General features: G+C 47.7%; 1 protein-coding gene across 10 annotated transcripts in view; it reads left to right on the top strand.

Annotated features, from left to right (window-relative positions):
- The first annotated feature begins 15,795 nt into the window (after positions 1 to 15,795).
- The window catches only part of LOC140426898 (uncharacterized), a 139,288-nt gene continuing 133,241 nt past the window's right edge, over positions 15,796 to 21,842 (top strand). For 5 of the 10 annotated variants that reach the window (XR_011948336.1, XM_072512154.1, XM_072512150.1 and 2 more), the window contains exon 1: positions 15,796 to 16,131. The gene's annotated coding sequence lies outside the window, so the exon portion shown is untranslated. The remainder of the gene's footprint in view (positions 16,132 to 21,842) is intronic. The other 5 variants (XR_011948332.1, XR_011948331.1, XR_011948335.1 and 2 more) reach the window with 4 other exon arrangements.

Below are 21,842 nucleotides of genomic sequence, written 5' to 3'. Positions count from 1 at the left end.
TCATGTTCAGAGTCATTTGGACAGTGGGCGAAGGGTAATTTTATTATGTGTTGCATTGAAAAGAAGCAAGATTTGCAACTCAATCAAATCTGCTGTATCGATCATTTACTCTATTTAATTTCTAGTTTCAATAAATCAAACCATGGATTATAGTTTAAATCTCATAGTCTGATTGAATGTTATTTCTTCTATTATCAGAAGAACGAGTGAGGCACAAGAGAGCTTGTGCTATTTTCAGTGAGCAATTCATCACATGGCTCTATTCATTCTCCAACACCCCCATCACTCTCTCGCTTTGCTCACCCCATCACCATGGCCATGTTTATTGTGTTGTGTTATATTTGTTTTATTGTCACGTGTACCGAGGTACAATGAAAAGTATTGTTCTGCGTACAGTCCAGACAGATTGTTCCATACATGAAAAAAAACATAGGACATACATAAATACACAATATAAATACATAGACATGGGGCTGGATTTTCCGCCGGTGGGATGCTCCATTTTGCCGGCAGCCCAGGGGTTTCCCGACGACGTGGAGCTGCCCCACAATGGGAAACCCCATTGACCAGCCGGCGAAACGGAGCATCCCGCCGGCGGGGTGAAACAGAAATGTGACGCGGCGGGGCAAAGAATCCATTCCATGGGCATCGGATGAAGCATACAGGAGTGTAGTACTACTCAGTAGACAAGATGTGTGAAGAGATCAGATCAGTCCATAAGAGGGTCATTCAGGAGCCTGGTAATAGCGGGGAAGAAGCAATTTTTGAACCTGTTAGTGCATGTTCTCAGACTTTTGTATCTTCTGCCCGATGGAAGAAGTTGGAAGAGTGAATTTACCCGGGTGGGAGGGGTCTTTGATTTTGCTGCCCGTTTTCCCAAGGCAGCAGGAGGTGCAAACAGAGTCAATGGATGGGAGGCAGTTTTGCATCATGGACTGGACTGTGTTCTCAACTCTCTGTAATTTCTTGGGCCGAGCAGTTGCCATACCAGGCTGTGATGCAGCCAGATAGGATGATTTCTATGGTGCATCTGTAAAAATAGGTAAGCGTTAATGTGGACATACCAAATTACCTTAGTTTCCTGAGAAAGTATAGGTACTGTTGGGTTTTCTTGGTCGTAGCGTCGATGTGGGTGGAATTTGAAGCTGTCAAACATCTCCAACTCAGCACCATTGATGCAAACAGGGGTGTGTATGATACTTTGCTTCCTGAAGTCAATGGCCAGTTCTTTAGTTTTGCTGACATTGAGGGAGAGATTGGTGTTGTTACACCACTCCTCTAGGTTCTCTATCTCCCTCATGTACTTTGAACGAGCAACCCCATCAACACCACCCCCATCCCGCTTTGCTCAACCTGTCACCCTGCCTCTGTTCCTTCCACAGCCCCCCAGCACCCTGCACCCCCGCTGTGCTCATCCAATTAACGTGGACCTATTTATTCCCCAGCACCACCCCACCCCATCACCCCTCACCTGTCCCCCTGCCTCTGTTCATTTCCCAGCTAACCTCACCTCATCCAACTCCCCAGTAACCCCCCACCCTGAGGTCAGAGTGGAGCTGGCAGTGACAGGATAGAGTGTGAGGGATGAGCAGAGATGTGGGTGCCAGGGTGGGGAGCCAGAAATAAAAATTGATTTTGGAAAAGATATATAATGATTTAAAACAATGAAAACACTTGCCTATCATTTAGGTGAAGGCAGACCTCAACAGGTGTGATTTCAGCTCATGACATCAAAGGAGGTGTGCCTTTCTGGAATTGCCTCACCACAAAGCCCCCCTGTGAGAAGATCGAATGTACTTTTAAATGCAGTCAACAGTGCATGCCCCTGTTTTGTTGCTGACCGCAAGATCTGGGCCAATAGAAGTTGTTTTCAAGAATATAACAGGTGTGTGGTAGTATGCATTAGGGGTCATGTGGGACTGTGAAGCCGTGATGTCATTGGCTGACAGATCCTGGGTCCTGGTTGGCTGTTGACCTCTAGCTCCGCCCTGAAGGCAGAGTATAAGAACCAGGAGTTCTCCCCCGCAGGCCAGTCTGTTACTGAACTGCGGGGAACAAGTCACGCTTAATAAAGCCTCATCGACTTCATCTCTATTCGTCTCTCGTGAGTCTTTGTGCGCTACAATTTATTAAGCGTGCTTAAAGGACTATGGAGCTCAGGATCATCCCAGAATGCCTGAGGATCAGCCCCCACGCAGTGAACTCAGCAGCAGTTTTCAAACACTGGCAGACTTGTTTCGAGGCCTACCTCAGAACGGCCCCCGGCCGGGTCACAGAAGACCAGAAACTACAGGTCCTGCACTCGAGGGTAAGCCCGGAAATTTTCCTTCTCATCGAAGACGCAGAGGATTTCCAGACTGCGTTCGCAGCACTAAAGAGCATCTATGTTCGCCCAGTGAACCAGATCTACGCACGCTACCAACTCGCAATGAGACGGCAAAGTCCCGGAGAATCGCTGGACGAGTTCTACGCCGCGCTGCTAATTTTGGGACGGGCCTGCAGCTGCCCGCCGGTAAACGCGATTGAACACATGGACATGTTGATGCGCGATGCTTTTGTCGCAGGTATGAACTCTCCCCAAATCCGCCAAAGACTTTTGGAAAAAGAGTCGCTGGGACTCTCAGAGGCACGGGCCCTTGCAGCCTCCCCGGATGTAGCCGCACGAAACGCCCGCGCGGACGGCCCCGACCGCGCGGCAGCCCCTTGGGCTCCGTGGACCCCCGTCGCGACAAACCCCCCCCCCACCCCCCCCCCCCACCCCACAGGCTTGCGCGGTTCAGACTCCAAGTCGTCCCGGGGGGGCCCGCTGCTATTTCTGCGGCCAGGCGAAACACCCCCGGCAGCGCTGCCCGGCCCGCGCAGCGATTTGCAAGAGCTGCGGGAAAATGGGCCATTTTACGGCTGTGTGCCGGTCCCGGGAGGTCGCCGCTGTCCCAGGAGAAGAAGCAGTCCTGCGCGCTTCTAACGCTCCCCAACCCCCCCGGCACCCTATGTACGACCCGCAGGCGCTGCAATTTTGGGTCCCGGCCACCGCTGTCCCCAGAGAACAAGGAGTCCTGCGTGTTTCAAACGCTCCCCAACCCCCCCAGCGCCCCATGTGCGACCCGCAGGCGCCGCCATTTTGGGTCCCGGCCACCACGATGGGAGGAGGGGCGCCGCCACCTTGGGACCCCCCCAGCCCTGTGCGACGCATGGGGGCGGCCATTTTGTCCACCCCCGCCGCCATCTTGTGACCCCCCAGCCATGTGCGATGCATGGGGGCGGCCATTTTGTTCACCCCCGCCGCCATCTTGGATGGCAACAACGGACCCCAGTGTCGACGGCTCCACGGGGTTCGAGGAAGACGCTCAAGCACTAGGATCACGTCTGGCCTCAATGACACTGGACCAAGCACGGCCCCGGACGCTCCAGACGACGACAACAACGGTGCTGATAAACGGGCACGAGACACCATGCCTAGTCGACTCCGGGAGCACAGAAAGCTTCATCCACCCCGACACGGTAAGACGCTGTTTTTTGACCATCCGTCCCAGTGCGCAAAAGATTTCCCTAGCTGCAGGATCCCACTCCGTACAGATTAAAGGCTTCTGCATAGTGACCCTAACGGTGCAAGGGAGGGAGTTTAAAAACTACAGGCTCTACGTCCTTCCCCAACTCTGCGCGCCCACATTACTGGGATTAGACTTCCAGTGCAATCTGCAGAGCCTAACCTTCCAATTCGACGGCCCAATACCCCCACTCACTATCTGCGGCCTTGCAACCCTCAAGGTTGAGCCCCCATCCTTGTTTGCAAACCACACCCCGGATTGCAAACCCGTCGCCACTAGGAGCAGACGGTACAGCGCCCAGGACCGGACATTCATTCGGTCCGAAGTCCAGCGGCTACTGAAGGAAGGCATAATCCAGGCCAGCAATAGTCCCTGGAGAGCACAGGTGGTAGTAGTAAAGACAGGGGAAAAGCAAAGGATCGTCATAGACTATAGCCAGACCATCAACAGATACACACAACTAGATGCGTACCCTCTCCCCCGCATATCCAACATGGTCAATCGGATTGCCCAATATAAGGTCTTCTCCACCGTGGACCTCAAGTCCGCCTACCATCAGCTCCCCATCCGCCCAAGTGACCGCAAGTACACAGCCTTCGAGGCAGACGGGCGATTATACCACTTCCTAAGGGTCCCATTTGGCGTCACAAACGGGGTCTCGGTCTTCCAACGAGAGATGGACCGAATGGTTGATCAACACAGGTTGCAGGCCACGTTCCCGTATCTCGACAACGTAACCATCTGCGGCCACGATCAGCAGGACCACGACGCCAACCTCCAAAAATTCCTCCAGACCGCTAAAGCCTTGAACCTCACATACAACGAGGACAAGTGCGTTTTTAGCACAAACCGGCTAGCCATCTTGGGATATGTAGTGCGCAATGGGATAATAGGCCCCGACCCCGAACGCATGCGCCCCCTCGTGGAATTTCCCCTCCCTCACTGCTCAAAAGCCCTAAAACGCGGCCTGGGGTTCTTTTCATATTACGCCCAGTGGGTCCCCCAGTACGCAGACAAGGCCCGCCCCCTAATACAGACCACGACCTTCCCTCTGTCGACAGAGGCTTGCCAGGCCTTCAGCCGCATCAAAGCGGATATCGCAAAGGCCACGATGCGCGCCATCGACGAGTCCCTCCCCTTCCAGGTCGAGAGCGACGCCTCCGATGTAGCTCTAGCGGCCACCCTTAACCAAGCGGGCAGACCCGTGGCTCTTTTCTCCCGAACCCTCCACGCTTCAGAAATCCGCCACTCCTCAGTGGAAAAGGAAGCCCAAGCCATAGTGGAAGCTGTGCGACATTGGAGGCATTACCTGGCCGGCAGGAGATTCACTCTCCTCACCGACCAACGGTCGGTAGCCTTCATGTTCGATAATGCACAGCGGGGCAAAATTAAAAACGACACGATCTTAAGGTGGAGGATCGAGCTCTCCACCTTCAACTATGAGATCCTGTACCATCCCGGAAAGCTGAACGAGCCGTCCGATGCCCTATCCCGCGGCACATGTGCCAACGCACAAATTAACCGCCTCCAAACCCTGCACGAGGACCTCTGCCACCCGGGGGTCACTCGGTTCTACCACTTTATAAAGTCCCGCAACCTCCCCTACTCTGTGGAGGAGGTCCGTACAGTCACAAGGAACTGCCACATCTGCGCAGAGTGCAAACCGCACTTTTTCAGGCCGGATGGTGCGCACCTGATCAAGGCTTCCCGTCCCTTTGAACGCCTTAGTCTGGATTTCAAAGGGCCCCTCCCCTCCACCGACCGCAACACATACTTCCTGAATGTGGTGGACGAGTACTCCCGTTTCCCCTTCGCCATCCCCTGCCCTGACATGACAGCGGCTACAGTCATTAAAGCCCTTAACACCATATTCACACTGTTCGGTTGCCCCGCATACGTCCACAGCGACAGGGGGTCCTCCTTCATGAGTGACGAGCTGCGCCAGTTCCTGCTCAGCAACGGTATAGCCTCGAGCAGGACGACCAGCTACAACCCCCGGGGGAACGGGCAAGTAGAGAGGGAGAACGGCACGGTCTGGAAGACCGTCCTACTGGCCCAACGGTCCAGGGACCTCCCAGTTTCACGGTGGCAGGAGGTCCTCCCGGACGCTCTCCACTCCATCCGGTCGCTACTGTGTACTAGCACTAACCAAACGCCTCATGAGCGCCTCCTTGTCTTCCCCAGGAAGTCCTCCTCTGGAACGTCGCTGCTGACCTGGCTGGCGGTCGCAGGACCCATCTTGCTCCGAAAACATGTGCGGGCGCACAAGTCGGACCCGTTGGTCGAGAGGGTTCACCTCCTCCACGCGAACCCGCAGCACGCTTATGTGGAGCACCCCGACGGCCGACAGGACACAGTCTCCCTGCGAGATCTGGTACCCGCCGGCAACACGCACACCCCCCCAACACCAATCACCCCCTCCCTGCCACCGGCGCACCCCGCCACCGCCCCCTTCCCGGGAGGATCGGTCCTCCTCCCAGGTCCGACCAGAAGTGAAGCTGAAGCAGAAACCGTAAGGCTCCCGGAGACGACAACACGGGAACAATCACCACCACCGGGGCCGAGGCGATCGACAGGGACGACCAGACCGCCCGACCGACTCGTGGCATCGATGTAACACTACAATGTTGTGGACTTTAACGAGAACCTTTTTTTCTTTTCCCCCTTACGACTACTGTAAATAGTGCAAAACAAAAAAAAAAACCCTGTACATACTGTGATGACATGCAAAAGTTTTCCTCCCAGGACCAGCCTTGTAAACCCCTACCACCATGCGAAGCACCACCCCGCCGGGTTCATTTTTAACAAGGGGTGAATGTGGTAGTATGCATTAGGGGTCATGTGGGACTGTGAAGCAGTGATGTCATTGACTGACAGATCCCGGGTCCTGGTTGGCGGTTGACCTCTAGCTCCGCCCTGAAGGCGGAGTATAAGAACCAGGAGTTCTCCCCCGCAGGCCAGTCTGTTACTGAACTGCGGGGAACAAGTCACGCTTAATAAAGCCTCATCGACTTCATCTCTATTCATCTCTCGTGAGTCTTTGTGCGCTACAAGGTGCAATAGTGAGACCCTGACAGTAACAGGCTGGATGAACGGAATTACTTCTTTAAATGTTGTGAATAGACTTTTCTGCTTTTTTCTTCATAATTTCCTGTCACAATAAATGACAATTGCATTTTCATTTAAACTTCATGCTTCACCAACACCATATCGGCGATGATTATTTTGGCACACGGAATTTTGAGTTATGTGAATTGCTATGGATTTACTTTTTTGCATATTTATCAAGGTGGAGCATTATTGGGAATTGGGAATGCCACAGTAGTATAATAAGTATAATACTGCTGGTAGTGAATTGAAGAAATCTGCATGATATTTGGCATAGAAATGGTTACTGCTGAAGCATTGTACCAAAATCATGTCCTCGTTGGTTATCCTTAAAGAGTCTCAGGTTAAAGTGATTGGTAATTTAGTACTAATTGTTCCAAATGAGAGGAATTGAGAGTCCAAACATTCCTAACATATTTCATTTCAAGTTTTTATGCGCTAGAAAAACATGGGGCGGGATTCTCCGACCTCCTGCCAGGCCGGAGAATTGCCTAGGGGGCGGCGTGAATCCCGCCCCGATGCCAGCTGCCGGATTTTCCGGCGCCGATTTTTTGGCGGGGGCGGGAATCGTGTCGCGCCGGTCGGGGGCCGTTGCCAGCGGCCCCCCTGGCGATTCTCCAGCCCACGATGGGCCGAGTGGCCGCCGGTTTTTGGCGGATCCCGCCGGCATAAAATACACGAGGTCCGTACCGGCAGGACCTGGCTCTGCGGGCGGCCTGCGGGGTCCTCGGGGGGTGGGGGGGGGGGTGCGGGGGGATCTGGCCCCGGGGGTGGGCCACCACGGTGGCCTGGCCCGCGATCGGGGCCTGTGCCGTGGAGGCACTCTTTCCCTCCGTGCCGGCCGTTGTAACAGTCCACCATGGCCGGCGAGGAGAAGAATCCCCCTGCGCATTCGCTGGGATGGCGCCAGCACACGTTGGCGGTCCCACGCATGCGCCAACTCGCGCCGGCCGGCGGAGGCCCTTCGATGCTGGTTGGCACGGCGCCAACCCTGCCGGCATCAGCCTAGCCCCTGAAGGTGCGAGGATTCCGCCCCTTCCGGGCGGCCTAATGCCGGAGTGGTTTCCGCCACTCCTCGGCACCGGTACGGCCCGCCCCACCGTGTCGGCGAGAATCCCGCCCATGGTCTTTCATCCCAATTCATGGGCTACGTAGAAGTATTAGCCCCAGAGGTGAAAAGTGAATGTGTAAATTGCTGGCACTATCCAATTTTGTCATTGTTTTCTGATTATGTAAACATTATTAAATTAGATGTAATGATTCTGAATATTGAAACTTTCCAAGAAATATTTTAAGACTGTCATTAACAAGTTTCAAATAGATTTTCATTCAATGTTAAAGAGCGTAAAACCACCTAAATTAATTCCCCAAGATTAGAGGCTTGATTTTCGTGGAGTCAGGAAGATTCCACGGATCATCAAAAATAGCAGGAGTGACCTAGATGCAGAAACACCCCCTCCATTTCTGATCGTTTCCATTTTTGCTGGTGGGGAAAGGATGTGAGGCATGATTCACACAGGAAGGAAACCTATATTCAACAGGATCATTGGGACTTAATGCTGAGTTCAAACATACCCCATTGCTGGGGCTGTTTCGCACAGGGCTAAATCGCTGGCTTTGAAAGCAGACCAAGGCAAACCAGCAGCACGGTTCAATTCCCATACCAGCCTCCCCGAACAGGCGCCGGAAAGGGGCTTTTCACAGTAACTTCATTTGAAACCTATTTGTGACAATAAGCGATTTTCATTTCATTTTCATTTTGGTTTTCCAAGGGCCTCCCCACAGTGTTTGAGTCACAAATTTATGGAATAGATGTAAACACTCTTAAAAGGTGGAAAAGATCCATGTAACTGATCTGAAATCTTTTTAAAATCTCCGGCTATTTAAACATGAAAAAACTAGGTTTACACTATCAGGGAGAGTTAGAAAAAAGCTCTATTGGCTGGACTGCTTTGATTTGCAGACCAACCAGTGTAGGTTAGAAAACAATTGCCATCTGTTTGTGTCATTCATATAGAGGTCATTGTTGGCATTTCCCAAAGGCTCTCATTAGGTTATTATGAATGCTTGGCTGATTTTCAAACCCTACAGTTATCTCTGCAGGTGGTCTGAATTCACAGTTTGATAACAGTTGAAAGAGATGGTTAAAGAATTGATTGTCTTTGATGCAGAATCTGAATAAAAGTTTGTTCTTATAAGTGATGAGCCACTTGAGGAGATTTTAAAGCTTTGACTGAGTCCCATGAATGGGTTTTGTGCACTATTGAGTGTGTATGAGTGAGAGCTGTACTAAATTGCTAGAATTTTTTTTTTCATCTCCACATGGCTCCTGAGCCCTGCTTTTGTTGGTACTGGCTGAGTGGCTATGGAAATAGAATGGGACTATGAAGGGGCATTGAAGGTATATATTGGTGGGTGAGGTGGTGTGGGGGTGAGGGCTAGAAGGTGTACTGCTTCTAAAACAACTGGAATGACATCCCAGAGAACTAAGGCAGGCCTTCTAACCACCTCGGCATTTGTTTGACACCATGACCGCCGATAATCTGCTTTCTTGGCTGTTGGACTCACTCCCTGGATTGAAAATTGGGGCTAACAGGGCCTGTAATATTGAGCTATTCGAGCTATTCTCGAATTCTCGGTTGTGCACAAGGGTGTTTCTTTTGTTTTACAATTCCCCTCTCTCCTGATGATGAGCTAAACTCGAGCTATTCGCCTTGATAGAAAAACATCTGTCCCCAAGCCTGTTATGCAGTGCTTTAAAAAATCTTGGCAGTGCTTGTCCTTAACCTGTTTATAAAATATATCATTAGCCTGCACCAAGTTTAATTCACAATATTTGGGTAATTTCATGCCAGGAATACTCTGACATTTACTTTGTTTAATTTACTTGTTCTGCACTAACTGTCATTTGATAAGTTCAAAATTCTTGCATTTGCAAAATCTGAAGCCCAGACCATATTATCATTACTTTCCCACAAAATATGATTATATACATTGCTAGATTACTCAATATGATTATGCAGTGCGTAACTCAGCCACATAGACCAGCTTTGGATCTTAGCCTGCACTGTTAGCTGATCTCAGTTCAGGTAGTTGAAGGTGCACTACAACTGACCTGAATACCCTGGACGAGGGTGTGGAACTTTGGGTTCATGTTTATAGTTTTAATCCAAAAACCCAACTGGATGTGCATTTGTGGGAACCATGAGTGAAGACATAACCAACCTTGACTGTGATGCTCTTCACAGATGGATAATCTGTGAATAATTCACTTCCAAGGCTTACATGCAAATAATGATCATATTAACAGATTTCTAGTTCTGCTATTCTGCTGCTGCAAAGCATTGGATCGGTCCCATCTGCAGGTACAGTGTGAAATCGTCATCGCATAATCATCAATCATTGTCGTGTGCTCAGGTGGCTGTAGAAATGAGAAATGAAGATGTTTCCAAATAGGAGAAGTTTGAGATTTGAGGAAAGTTTCAAGAAGTTGAGCTTCTTTAACAGGAGGAGTCACAAGCTCAAAATCAAGAACTTTAACAAGGCAGGCAAAACATTTATTACTGAAAGGATGATGGACTTGAAGAAACAAAATTACAAAAGAAGATCTTGGGGCTGAAGTATCAGTAGGTTTCAGAGGTAATTATACAATCCCTTAGTGCAGAAGGATGCCATTTGGCACCTCAAATATGCACCAACCCTTGTAAAGAGCACCCGACATAGGCCCAAACTCCACCCTATCCCCCAAACCCAGTAACCCCACCAAACGTTTGGACACGAAAGGGCAATTTAGCATGGCCAATTATACTATCCTGCACATCTTTGACTGTGGGAGGAATCCGGGGCAGCCGGAAGAAATCCACGCAGACACTGAAAGAAAGTGCAAACTCCACACAGACAGTTACGCGAGGCTGGAATTGAACCCGGGAGCCTGGCGTTGTGAGGCAGCAGTGCTATCCACTGTGCTAACGTGCCGGAAGCTGCAGAAAAGGCAGCATAGGCGTGCAACCCCCATCTCCCACCCTCCCAGGGCATGTGTTACATCACTCTAGAGTGCTGGGACTGTGTCGGCACCACCGGCAGGTCACTGTCGAAGGCAGGGGGAGTGATGATAACATGCAGAGAGCTGAGCACCAATGCTGCTCAATCTATGCCATAGTCTGACCTCTGCCTGTCTGCTGAGTGCTCGTCACACTCATCACTTGCACGCGGGTGCCCGGGGAGGGGGGTTGCCTGGAGAGATGGGCCTGGAGGTCGGCCTGCATTGCGAAAGAAGGTGACAGGCATCATACTGGTCGTGCACAAGGGTGTTTCTTTTGTTTTACAATTCCCCACTCTCCTGATGATGCCACCCCTCCTCCCCCGCTTAGCCCCCCATATCCCTCTCACCTCCTACCTACCCCCATTTCCCTCTCCCCTCCCCGTGGTGCCCTCATTGCTCCATGGGTGAATGTGCTTTTCCTTCCTAGCTCTGCTGCTACGTCTAGGTGTGTCCCCAGGTTGCACATAGAGGTTGAGGCAGCCAGCTGCTTCCCTCGTCCCATGGCCTTCGATGCCCCTAGCAGACCACCTCTGGGGGTCTGGGGCCGGAAGGTCACGCCGCACTTGTCGGTGGCACATGCACTGCTGTGCCGCCCTATTCCGGGTGCTGACTATGAGACGCGGCCTCGTCAGAGGGGTGGAACCCAGGGGAACTGGTGGCCTCCGTCGCCACTCCATGAGACAGGTCCCGGTTGCCAGCCAGCACTCCTCCTCCCAGTCGGTGCCCATAGGGATCTGGAGTTCACCTTGGGACAGAGGGGCAGCTGGTTTGAGCCCCGACTACCCCTACATCATCTGTCTCTGCCAATCCTGGTGGTACCCCATGGTCTGCACAATCGTGTTGACACCCTCGGCGATGCTCCTCAGTGTCTGGGACATGCTCTGCAGCGCTTCGGCAATGCCGACCTGCAACTAGGACAAGCTTTGCAACGCCTCAGACATTTCCATCTGAGAGCGGGACATGCCCCACAGAACCTCTACCAGGTCAGCCTGGTAAGATCCCCCAGTGAGGCGGACATTCTGTCGAGACCCTCAGCCATGACTGTCACTGACTGCGAGATGCCTTGAACACCTTCACTCACGCACCAGGCTCTCCACTGCCTTCGCCACCCTTGCAGTGTTGGCCTCGGTGCCACTCACTGCCGGCGACATCTCCTTCGCCCGTAGCCTCTGGGCCTCCTCCAATCGGCCAAGGATCTGCTGGAGTGTCACTGACATCTCCCGCTGCATGACCTGATCTCTCCATATCGTCTCCATCAGCTCTGGGGAGGCTGATAAATGACGGGAGGCTGTTGGATATGGGGTGGCTCTGGTATGGAAATAGGGCTTAAGTGGTGATAATTGGTTCTCGCCATGCTCTGGCGAGAACCCAGTTTCGCCTACGGGAGCAGGCCGGTTGCATTGCAAACTGTTTGCCGCCTGGCACAGATCTCGTTTTTGTCCTCTACCGATATTCACGGCCCTTGTTTGTGGCCGCATGGAGGGTTGGGGGGTGGATGCTCGTGTGGGGCCGAAAGGTCGTGCGGTGGGCAGGGGGGGGGGGGGTTGGGGGGGGTTGGTGTCAACTCACTCGTGCTGCCCGGTGTAGGTCATTGACCATCTTAAGACACTGGAGGCCAGTCCTCCTGGTCACACTCCCCAAACTCACGGCCACTGCCATCCCACCCCAGGCGGCACTGCCTGCCCTGTTGCTCACCCTCGGGGACCCTCAAGGGATCAGCGATCCCTCTTGGAGTCCAACACATCGAGGGGCCTCCCTAGGTCTGCATCCCCGAATCTTGGGGCCGTTCCTCTTGGCGCCATGGCTGCGAGCTGAGTGGGTTGGCTGTGCAAGTGCTCGACCTTGTTAGCGGGGGGCTGGTGAGCGTGGTCCTGGTGAATCAGCTGGTGAGCCTCCATTTGCGGTGAGAAGCCCGTGGGCCTTGTCAAGCAGACCAATTAACGTTGAATAGCATTGCCCGACTTTCCGGGCCAAGCGCTGGGAAGCTCACTGCAGTTCCCACGAGAAGGGAGACTGCGGCCTCGAATGGACTACCCAGCAAGGGCATGACCCGGGCATATTGGGTCAGGTGCATTGGGCACAGCGCAGCCTGAAACATGTTTTTAGCTTCTCTCACTATGTTTCACGCTGGGCTGTGGTGGGAAGAACTGAACTCCAGAGGTAAGGTGAGAGTAAATGCCCTTGACATCAAGGTCACATTTGACCGGGTGTGGCATCAAGGAGCCTTAGCAAAACTGAAACAATTGGGAAATCAAAGGGAAGGCTTCCCGGAGGTTGGAGTCATACCTGGCACAAAGGAAGATGGTTGTGTTTGCTGGAGGTCAGTCATTTCAGCTCCAGGACATCAGTGCAGGAGTTCCTTAAGGTAGTGTCTTAGGCCCAACTATTTTCAGCTACTTCAAAAATATCCTTCCTTAAGGTCAGAAGTGGGAATATTGCTGATGATTTCACAATGTTCAGCACCAATCACGATTCCTTGAATACTGAAATAGTCCATGTCCAAATGCAGCAAGACACGGACAATATTTAGGCTTGGGCTGACGAGCGACAAAATTACATTCACACCACAATGATCATCTCCCGTAAGAGAGGATCTAACCATTGCCCTTTGACATTTAATGGCATTGCCATCGTTGAATCCCCCACTATCAACATCCTTGGGTTTACTTTTGACTAGAAACGGAACCTGACTATTAAATACTGTGGCTAGGAATCCTGCAGCATCTAACTTACCTCCTGCATCTCAAAGCCTGTCCATCATCTACAAGGCACAAGTCAGGAGTGTGATGCAATACCCTCCACTTGCCTGGGTGAGTGTAGTTCCAATAACATTCAAGAAGCTTGACACCATGCAGGATGAAGCAGCCGCTTAATTGGGACACCATGCACAAACATTCACTCACTCCACCATTGACGCACTGTAACAGCAGTATGTACCATCTACAAGATAAACTTCAGGAACTCACTAAGGCTTCTTAGGCATTGCCTTCCAAACCCATGACCATTAACATCTAGAAGAACAAGGGCAGCAGATACCTGGGAGCACCATCACTTGCAACTTCCCTCTAAGTTACTCACCATCCTGACCTGGAAGTATATCGCCGTTTGTTCAGTGAAGCTGGGTCAAAGTCATGGAACTCCCACCCTAACAGCATTGTGGGCATACCTAAACCACATGGACCGCGGTGGTTCAAGAAGGCAGTTCACCATCACCTTCTCAAGGGCAATTAGGGAAGGATAATAAATGCTGTCCTAGCCAGCTAAGCCCACATCCCTTGAATGAATAAAAAAAATGTAAAATGCTTATTTGGTCTCTCACCATTGCTCAGTGGGTTGTCCTCACAATGCAACTGCCGCCTGAGAGAAAAGCAAGAGGAGACGGAAACGTGTTTGGAAATGCTCACAATGCATTTTTCTCCAAATGTGCTCGCTCCCCCATCTCAAAATACACCAGAAAAAACTCTCCCAATGTTTTTTTTGTAGGAGCTCCTTTTGCACCCAGTATCTCTCCTGATCAGTGCAAAACCAACTCTTCAGTGCACTGATGTCCAATTAACAATTTTGGACTATTAGTCGATGTCCAATTATAATCCGTACTGATTTATAATTCAAATTTCTCACTTGCAAGCTTGGTAACAGTTTGTTCAACGACATGAACATCAATCACCACTTCAGAACCGCAGTCTAAAAAATCAACAGATAGTGACATAAGCACAAAAATAATGCTGGAATTAATCACCTCTGTATCTGATTTTTAGAAAAAACTTGAGAATGAGTTTTCTGTTTCAGGAAAGTTAAACTCATATAAATTCATAGATTATCATAGAATTTACAGTGCATAAGGAGACCATTCGGCCCATCGAGTCTGCTCCAGCTCTTGGAAAGAGCACCTACCCAAGGTTAACACCTCCACCCTATCCCCATACCCAGCAACCCCACCCAACACTAAGGGCAATTTTGGACACTAAGGGCAAGTTATCATGGCCAATCCACCTAACCTGCACATCTTTGGACTGTGGGAGGAAACCGGAGCACCCGGAGGAAACCCACGCACACACGGGGAGGATGTGCAGACTCCGCACAGACAGTGACCCAAGCCAGAATCGAACCTGGGACCCTGGAGCTGTGAAGCAATTGTGCTATCCACAATGCTACCGTGCTGTTTATTTGATTAATATTAGATCCACATTGCTCAAAAACATGTTTTATTATATCTTTGGTGGGTCACAATGAGATATTTTATATGGATTTATTTTATATATATATATATATGAATATCATTAATCATACAATTTTTGTCTGCAGCATGCTTTAGTTAATTTCAGGTTTATAAAAGACTCAACTCTTACCAATCAAAAGCCAATATTAATATATGAAGAAGGCAATAAGAATTAAATAGTTCAACATATTTCCAGATCTAAATTCTGTGTAAAATTTATTGTGCAACTAGGACTGCAGATTCATAATTTACAAATGCAAAGGCACAAATCAAGCCAGAATTACTCATTTCTCAGCTATTTTCTCAGGCAGAAGATAGACAAATTACAATAACATTGCCATTTAAAGTGTTGCTTGAATGCTGATCCCATCAACGTTTTTTTTCTCTTTTATATATAATATGCATTATTCTTTGGATCCTTAAGCAGCATTCCTGTATCAACTGACACATGTAACAGAACTCGGGAGTTTCTGGCTTAATTTCATTTTGTTTCTTTATGATGTCAGTTTCAAAAACTGCGATCAGTTCCTTGTGTTCTGCTAAGGAAATTCAACACACAGAATGAGGAATTATTTACGCTGTGTAAGACTCCGACGGAGATAGAAATTCCACGCACTTGGGTAATTTAAAGCTTGTTAGTTTGTTTTCTCTTTTTGTGGCTATAATCTCCAGATCCAGAGATTGTCCATAGGGAGAAGGAGGAAGTTAGTTGCTATAAACAACCTCAGAGGCAGTTCACTCACGTTCCCAGGCACAAAGCTGGCACTGGTCACTGAGCCTCTCAATTTTAATGATTTCCACATGGATGAGGGGAGTTTCAAGCCAAGCCTACAATATCGTTGAAAAACTCCAAATTTAGAAGAAATATGAAAATTGCCAAATACGGCTTCCTTAGTGGGTAAAGCAAGTTCTGTGCTCAACTGCCACAGGTCACAGCAGGGTTCATATGACTTAATGTGGCCAATAGGATTCATTCAGGGGTCTGTCAGTTGTGGCATGCAGCAGCATTGCCTCTTTTTCAGTTCATATAAGGTAAAAGAAAAGGGTTTTCCAAAGGAAGCAGCACAGAAAAGTATTCAAAAGGCCCACAATTTATAAAATTCCTGAGTTGTAGCTCTGATCCTCAGCAACAGTATTTATAGTCAGGAAGAAAAAATTGAGGCTCTGTCCATTTCCAACAGGTGTGACTCAACATCCAAGCAGTGACAATAGAGGTATGTACTGTTAATCCCCGTATCTATAGAACTGAAAGGTATAATGCCGAAACAAATCTGAACATTGTTTACACTTAATTCTAAACTTTAAATGATAGAACTTATATTAAATTGTGTGAAGAATTTTAAACCGTGTTTTAAATAGTGACAGTAAGGAAACAGTTTTTTTATTGCTCCTGCAGAATGATGCCATCTTACAATACGCCTGTGGCGACGAACAATTTAGCCTTTTTCAGACATTCTAAGCTTGTATTGTAGCTTTGGTTTCTCACCAAAGTGGAGTCAAATTTTCCTTTGCTTTCGTATTTAATAGCTTCAAATATATTCTCTGATGACTTCCATCTGTTTCGTGCACCATTTGCAAAATGTGAAAGTGATTTTCAGAATAAACTAGGCAGACTATTGTACAAGTTCATGCACAGCTTTATATTATCCTCGGTTAGATTCAAACCGATGTAGAGTTTTAAATTAATGAATAGATTAACGATGCGAAAAGTGCCTTCAAGATTTCGATAAGTAAGTTCTTAGTTTAAATAGGCTGTATGCTTAGACTCCAGGGTATATGCAAAATGTTATGTTAACACAGAATAATATGCAGCAGCGGTTGTCTCTGGAACAGAATACTAATTCCAGATGGTTCCAGCTGTCTGCATAAATAATTTTGACTTCCGGCCAAGGCACATTTTTTTTTCTCCTTTTGGCAAAAAATATGTAGACTTGCTTATTTATTCTTTAAAAATTATTATATGTGATAGTGTCAGAAAATTTGTTGATCTGTTAAATTTATGCATATTTATTATTTGGGTATTTATTGCCAATGGTTACATATCATAAGATGTTACCAGAATAGAGAAAACAATACAGCAACTGAGTTAAGAACTGCTTTTAAATGTCTTTTCCAATTACACAAAATTGCTACATGCATTTGTACTTGTGGATACTTTAATGTTAATTAAATCTCTGCAAATCACTGTCTCAAAGAGGACTAGGTTCTAGCATATACTTAATATGTGTTTCCAGATCAAAAAGATGTTTGCATTTGACCACAAATTAGTTTTAATCTGAGGAATTCTCATTATTACACTATTGCGTAAATTTATCGCTCAAGTTAAGTAGTAAAACTTCAAAAATAGGTACTTGTTTCCTAATCATTTTAGTAATTAAGTCGTTCATTCTTCTGCTGCCTCTGATTTCCCATTCTTGCCTCAAAGATGCTATGATAGGACAAATGAATAATGGAAACATTATCAAGATTGTGAAGGTCAAGATCTGACTTGCAATTTAAGTGTGCATCGTTAAGGTGGACCTTTGGGTATTTGGCATTGCTGACTTAGTACTTCTCAGAGTTGCTGCTGGGTGGCAATGACAAAAATATTTTAATTTTTAAATAAATCAGTACAGTGGGATGCAAAACAAATACCGAAAGGTAAAGAAGGATAGTCAAGCAGCATGAGACTAAGAACATAAGAAATAGGACCAAGTGTAGGTCATTCGGCCCTTAGAGCCTGTTATGCCGTTCAATGTGGTCATGGCTGACCTTCTACCTCAATAACGCCTTATTGCACTATTCCCATATCCTTTAATACCCTTAGTATTCAAAACTCTTGTCAATTTCTGTCTTGGATATACTCAACGACTTAGCATCCGCAGCTCTCTGGGGTGGAGAATTCCAAAGACCAGCAACTCTTTCAGTGGAAAGATTTCTCATCACAGTCCGGAATGCCTGCACCCTTATTCTGAGACCATGATTCTTCCCAGCCAGAAGCGAAGGCACATATATCACTTATATCATCTGGCTTCAGTCTTACACCTGTGACTAGTTTCATTCACCTACCAAGGGAACATGAGGTGGAACTTAGCATAACGGCAGAAATTTGATCTTGTGGGAAGAACAAATTGGAACCGCTCACCCTGCTGTTCAAGATGGAAAACCATTGATATACACATCCACATCTTGTTCACTTGTCCTTTCATCTCAGAGGTGCATCCTGACCGGAAGACTGGCACATTAAGAATAGTGGAGAAAAAAAAGAAAGATTATTCTTTGTTATGTTGTACTGTAAAATCTTTTACTTTCCAATTTCATTCTAACTGGTGAACCTGTGATCATATGTAGATGTTGCTCCAGGTCTGGTGTCAATAATGATTTTAAATTGTGTCCTTGTAACTCTTGGAAGGAACAAATGAACCGCATCTGCTTTAATTGTGCTTTGCACTTCAAAGGCTAAGTAAAATAAGATTCCACCAATAATATTATACCACTGCAGGGTGCAATTGATTTGACTTTGATATCAATGCATTTACTTTACTGAAGTGCCCCTAACGGCCATTGCAATAATATCTATTTGCAAATCTTGACAGGCACATTTTGGCTGAATCAAACCTAATTAATTTCAACTTTTATTTTTCATGCCAACTGTTTCACCTTTGCTCCTTCCCCAAAGGATTCAACTCCATGGGGGCATGGGGCCAATCCTAGTGTTTCTACAGCTAACTCAATGCAGGGAGGGGATGAAAATGCGATTTGGCCTGATCTGCAAGGCTCTAGTACTCACCAGATAGATTGCAGAATCATTGGGAAAGCTAAATTCAACTTTATAAATTCAAACCGAATTATGGAGGTTTCAAAACAAAGCATGTGCTTTTCATTGTGCTAAGCTTATTTAGCTTCTATATATCATTCATTATAAGCACTGACTTTTACTTAGATTATTTTCATCAGCTTTACTAAACCTACATAAACAGCTTGGAGATGGCTAAAGTGTTGGCTTTATTCAATGAAAACCCGCATTTTGTGCAGTTTGTTGCCCAAATGGTTCTGCACCAGCACATTTTAAATAAGCAAATTAAAACAACTTTTACCACAATCTTGAAGGCACCATTTTTGACAGTGGTGCCAGGATGGAATGCCACACACGCCATTAACAAGCTATTTGGTCATGTTATGACAGCTGAAGATATGAGCACACTTCCACCCTGTGTATATAGGTAGCCCCAATACCAAAACATTTTATTACGTTGCTAATCTGCATCAGTAAAAAGAATTACAATTTTGTAAGTAATAGTCAAAGGACTTTAAACAATGGGGCCCCTGATCTTTACCTCCTGATACTTTTCCATCAGGAAACATTTTATTCAGTCCTTCGAGCCAGATGGTGTTTATGAACGATTTCGCGTGCAATGCTACATGCTTTAGATTTTTAACACTCTACTCCAAACTATATATATATTTATGTTTCTACCGAAAAGAGATGCATTTAAAATAGCTTTAGAAAACTGCGGATTTATTTCATCCTCAACTTGTAACTTTAGTGGAAAATGAGCTAAATTCCAGAGAACACTGCATTGTGAAAGCAGGAAATGTGCTTGGGGACTGGAGTGGCCTCCTCCAGGTTTAAGCTCATTCCTGACTAGATGAATACAGCAGATCAGATGACAAGTTATACCTTAAAAGGCAATGGCCAGATTTAAGCAGTAGTTTTGCTTCATTTGAATCTGTAGGTTCGATAATGTGTTTGAGTACAGGTCTATTTGTGTTTCTCAGTCAATTGTAATGAATAATGAATAATTGCTAATCCAAGTTGTTGCCATTTTCTGCATACATTTCAACAAAGAATTTATTTTTCCTTATCATCAAAATCAAAGATAATAGTGGAGAACGTTAGCCCAAACACCCTTTAAAGTAATATTTTGGTAGAAAAATGGTTTATTTTACATTGAAAATGAGCAGTATTCTCATCTCGATAGACAACATTTTATAGTCTGACAAACAGCTTTAATTAGAAATATAACATGCGGAATGTTTAATAACAAATATTATCTAAGTTTCTCTTTTAGTATCGCCATTAAATTTTTAAGCTAATCGTCTAAATTAGGTTAAATGTGATCTGTTTTGGGGATTTGGGACTATTTTATTTTATTTTATTTTTTTTTAAATGTTTTTATTCTCCATTTTCACATTTTCCTTCAAAATTTACACCCCACCCACAGACAGCAAATGGTAACAAATACAAAATCAATCCCCTTAACAATAACAATGATCCCATCCTCCCACCACCCCAAACAACGGCCCACCGTCAATATATGCATCCAATAAAACAAACCCTCCCACGGTGGAAACAAAAAACAAAGGAGAAAAAGAAAAAGGAGTCCAGGACCGCTCATGGTCACCATTAACCTATGGAGTCCACTCCCCCCCCCCCCCCCCCCCCCACACTCAACACCACCACTCTGAAAGAGTACCGTACATGATACCCAAGAGTTGTAAACACCGCCCCCCACCCCCCCCACCCCCCCCCCCCCCCCCTCCAACTCCTCCCATCCACTGCCTCTTGTAAAACTCCTGCTCCCAACCTCGGTTCCCTCTCCCCAACTTTCCACCCCGGCTAGACCACCTGGACCCTGTTTTGCCAGGCTCCGTTGGCCACAGCCCCTCCCCCCATCTCACTCCTGTTCACTGGCCAACTTACACCGGCCAGCGTGGAGGCCCCCGCCCGGGTCCCTTTCCCCCTTGCCCGGCCCTGGGAAAGCCCAGAAATCCCCTTTTAGCACACAAACCCCGCATATCCACCTATACCCCAAAGAGCCCTCATTTCGAGTGAAAGTCCCATTACTTCCCTTGTCCAGATACATACATCATTGGCTCCTTCAGCCCATAAACCCACACACAGTGAAATAAAAAAGAAGAAAATACAGTCATGCGGTTACATCGGCACGTAGCCATTTCTCAATTTCTCAGTCCTGCCACAGTCCTTCTGCCTTCCCAAACACCTCCGCTGCTTCCGCCGTTCCAAAATAAAAGTCCTTGAGCTTGTAAGTCACCCTCAGCTTCGCTGGATATACAATGCCGCACTGCACCTTGCTAATGTACAGTGCCCTCTTCACCCGGTTGAAGGCAGCCCACCTCCGCGCCAGCTCCATCGTAAAGTCCTGGTATACACGTCTACCAGCTCCAGCCCACTGCACCACCCGCTTCTGCTTGGCCCAGCACAGGACCTTCTCCTTCACACTGTACCAACGGAAGCACAGAGTCACTACCCTTGGCGGCTCACTCGCCTTTGGTATAGGCCTCCACGACCGATGAGCCCGATCCAGTTCATATCGGGAGGGATCCTCCCCCTTCCCCAATAGTTTCGCCAGCATCGCGGCAAAATACTCAGCCTTTCGAATTCCGCAGCCGTCACCTTAGTTATTTCTTCAGCCGTAAGCAATGCGGCCTCCCCTGGTGCTCCAGTCTCCATTTTCCTAGGTGACCCCACGGTGACCTTTCCACTCCCCGACAGACCTTCAGCTGTTTTTTTTACAGCCTTTTGTTTGCTCACCCTCGATATTTTCCTTTACTGTACCTTCACTGTGCCTCCTCTGTGCCTTCTCCCTGCTTTTGCCGCCTCCGAGGACCCTGGGACCGGGCTTAAAGCCCCGAAAATGCCATTCCCGAACGGGAGCCCTCCATTGTGCAGCTGCCTCCCGCCCGCCGTTACCGGGAGTCCCGGGACTATTTTATTTTAACGAGGAATAATTACACATACAAAAATAAATAGATTTTTCTGTTCTGGTCTTTAGTGGCAGTGGGATTGATGGGGAAGAAGGAAGAAGGTAGGAATGACAATGGACAGGCAGCTAGCAGAGGGAAGAGCACATCTGTAATGTGTGAGGGTTTCTATTGAAAGTCTTATCGATCTCACATTGCATCTGACAATCTTCAATTGACC

Source organism: Scyliorhinus torazame, chromosome 7 (genome assembly GCF_047496885.1).
Source record: "Scyliorhinus torazame isolate Kashiwa2021f chromosome 7, sScyTor2.1, whole genome shotgun sequence".
Lineage (NCBI taxonomy): Eukaryota > Metazoa > Chordata > Chondrichthyes > Carcharhiniformes > Scyliorhinidae > Scyliorhinus > Scyliorhinus torazame.
The sequence above is the reverse complement of the archived record's forward strand: the minus strand, read 5'-3'. Positions and strand labels throughout refer to the sequence as shown.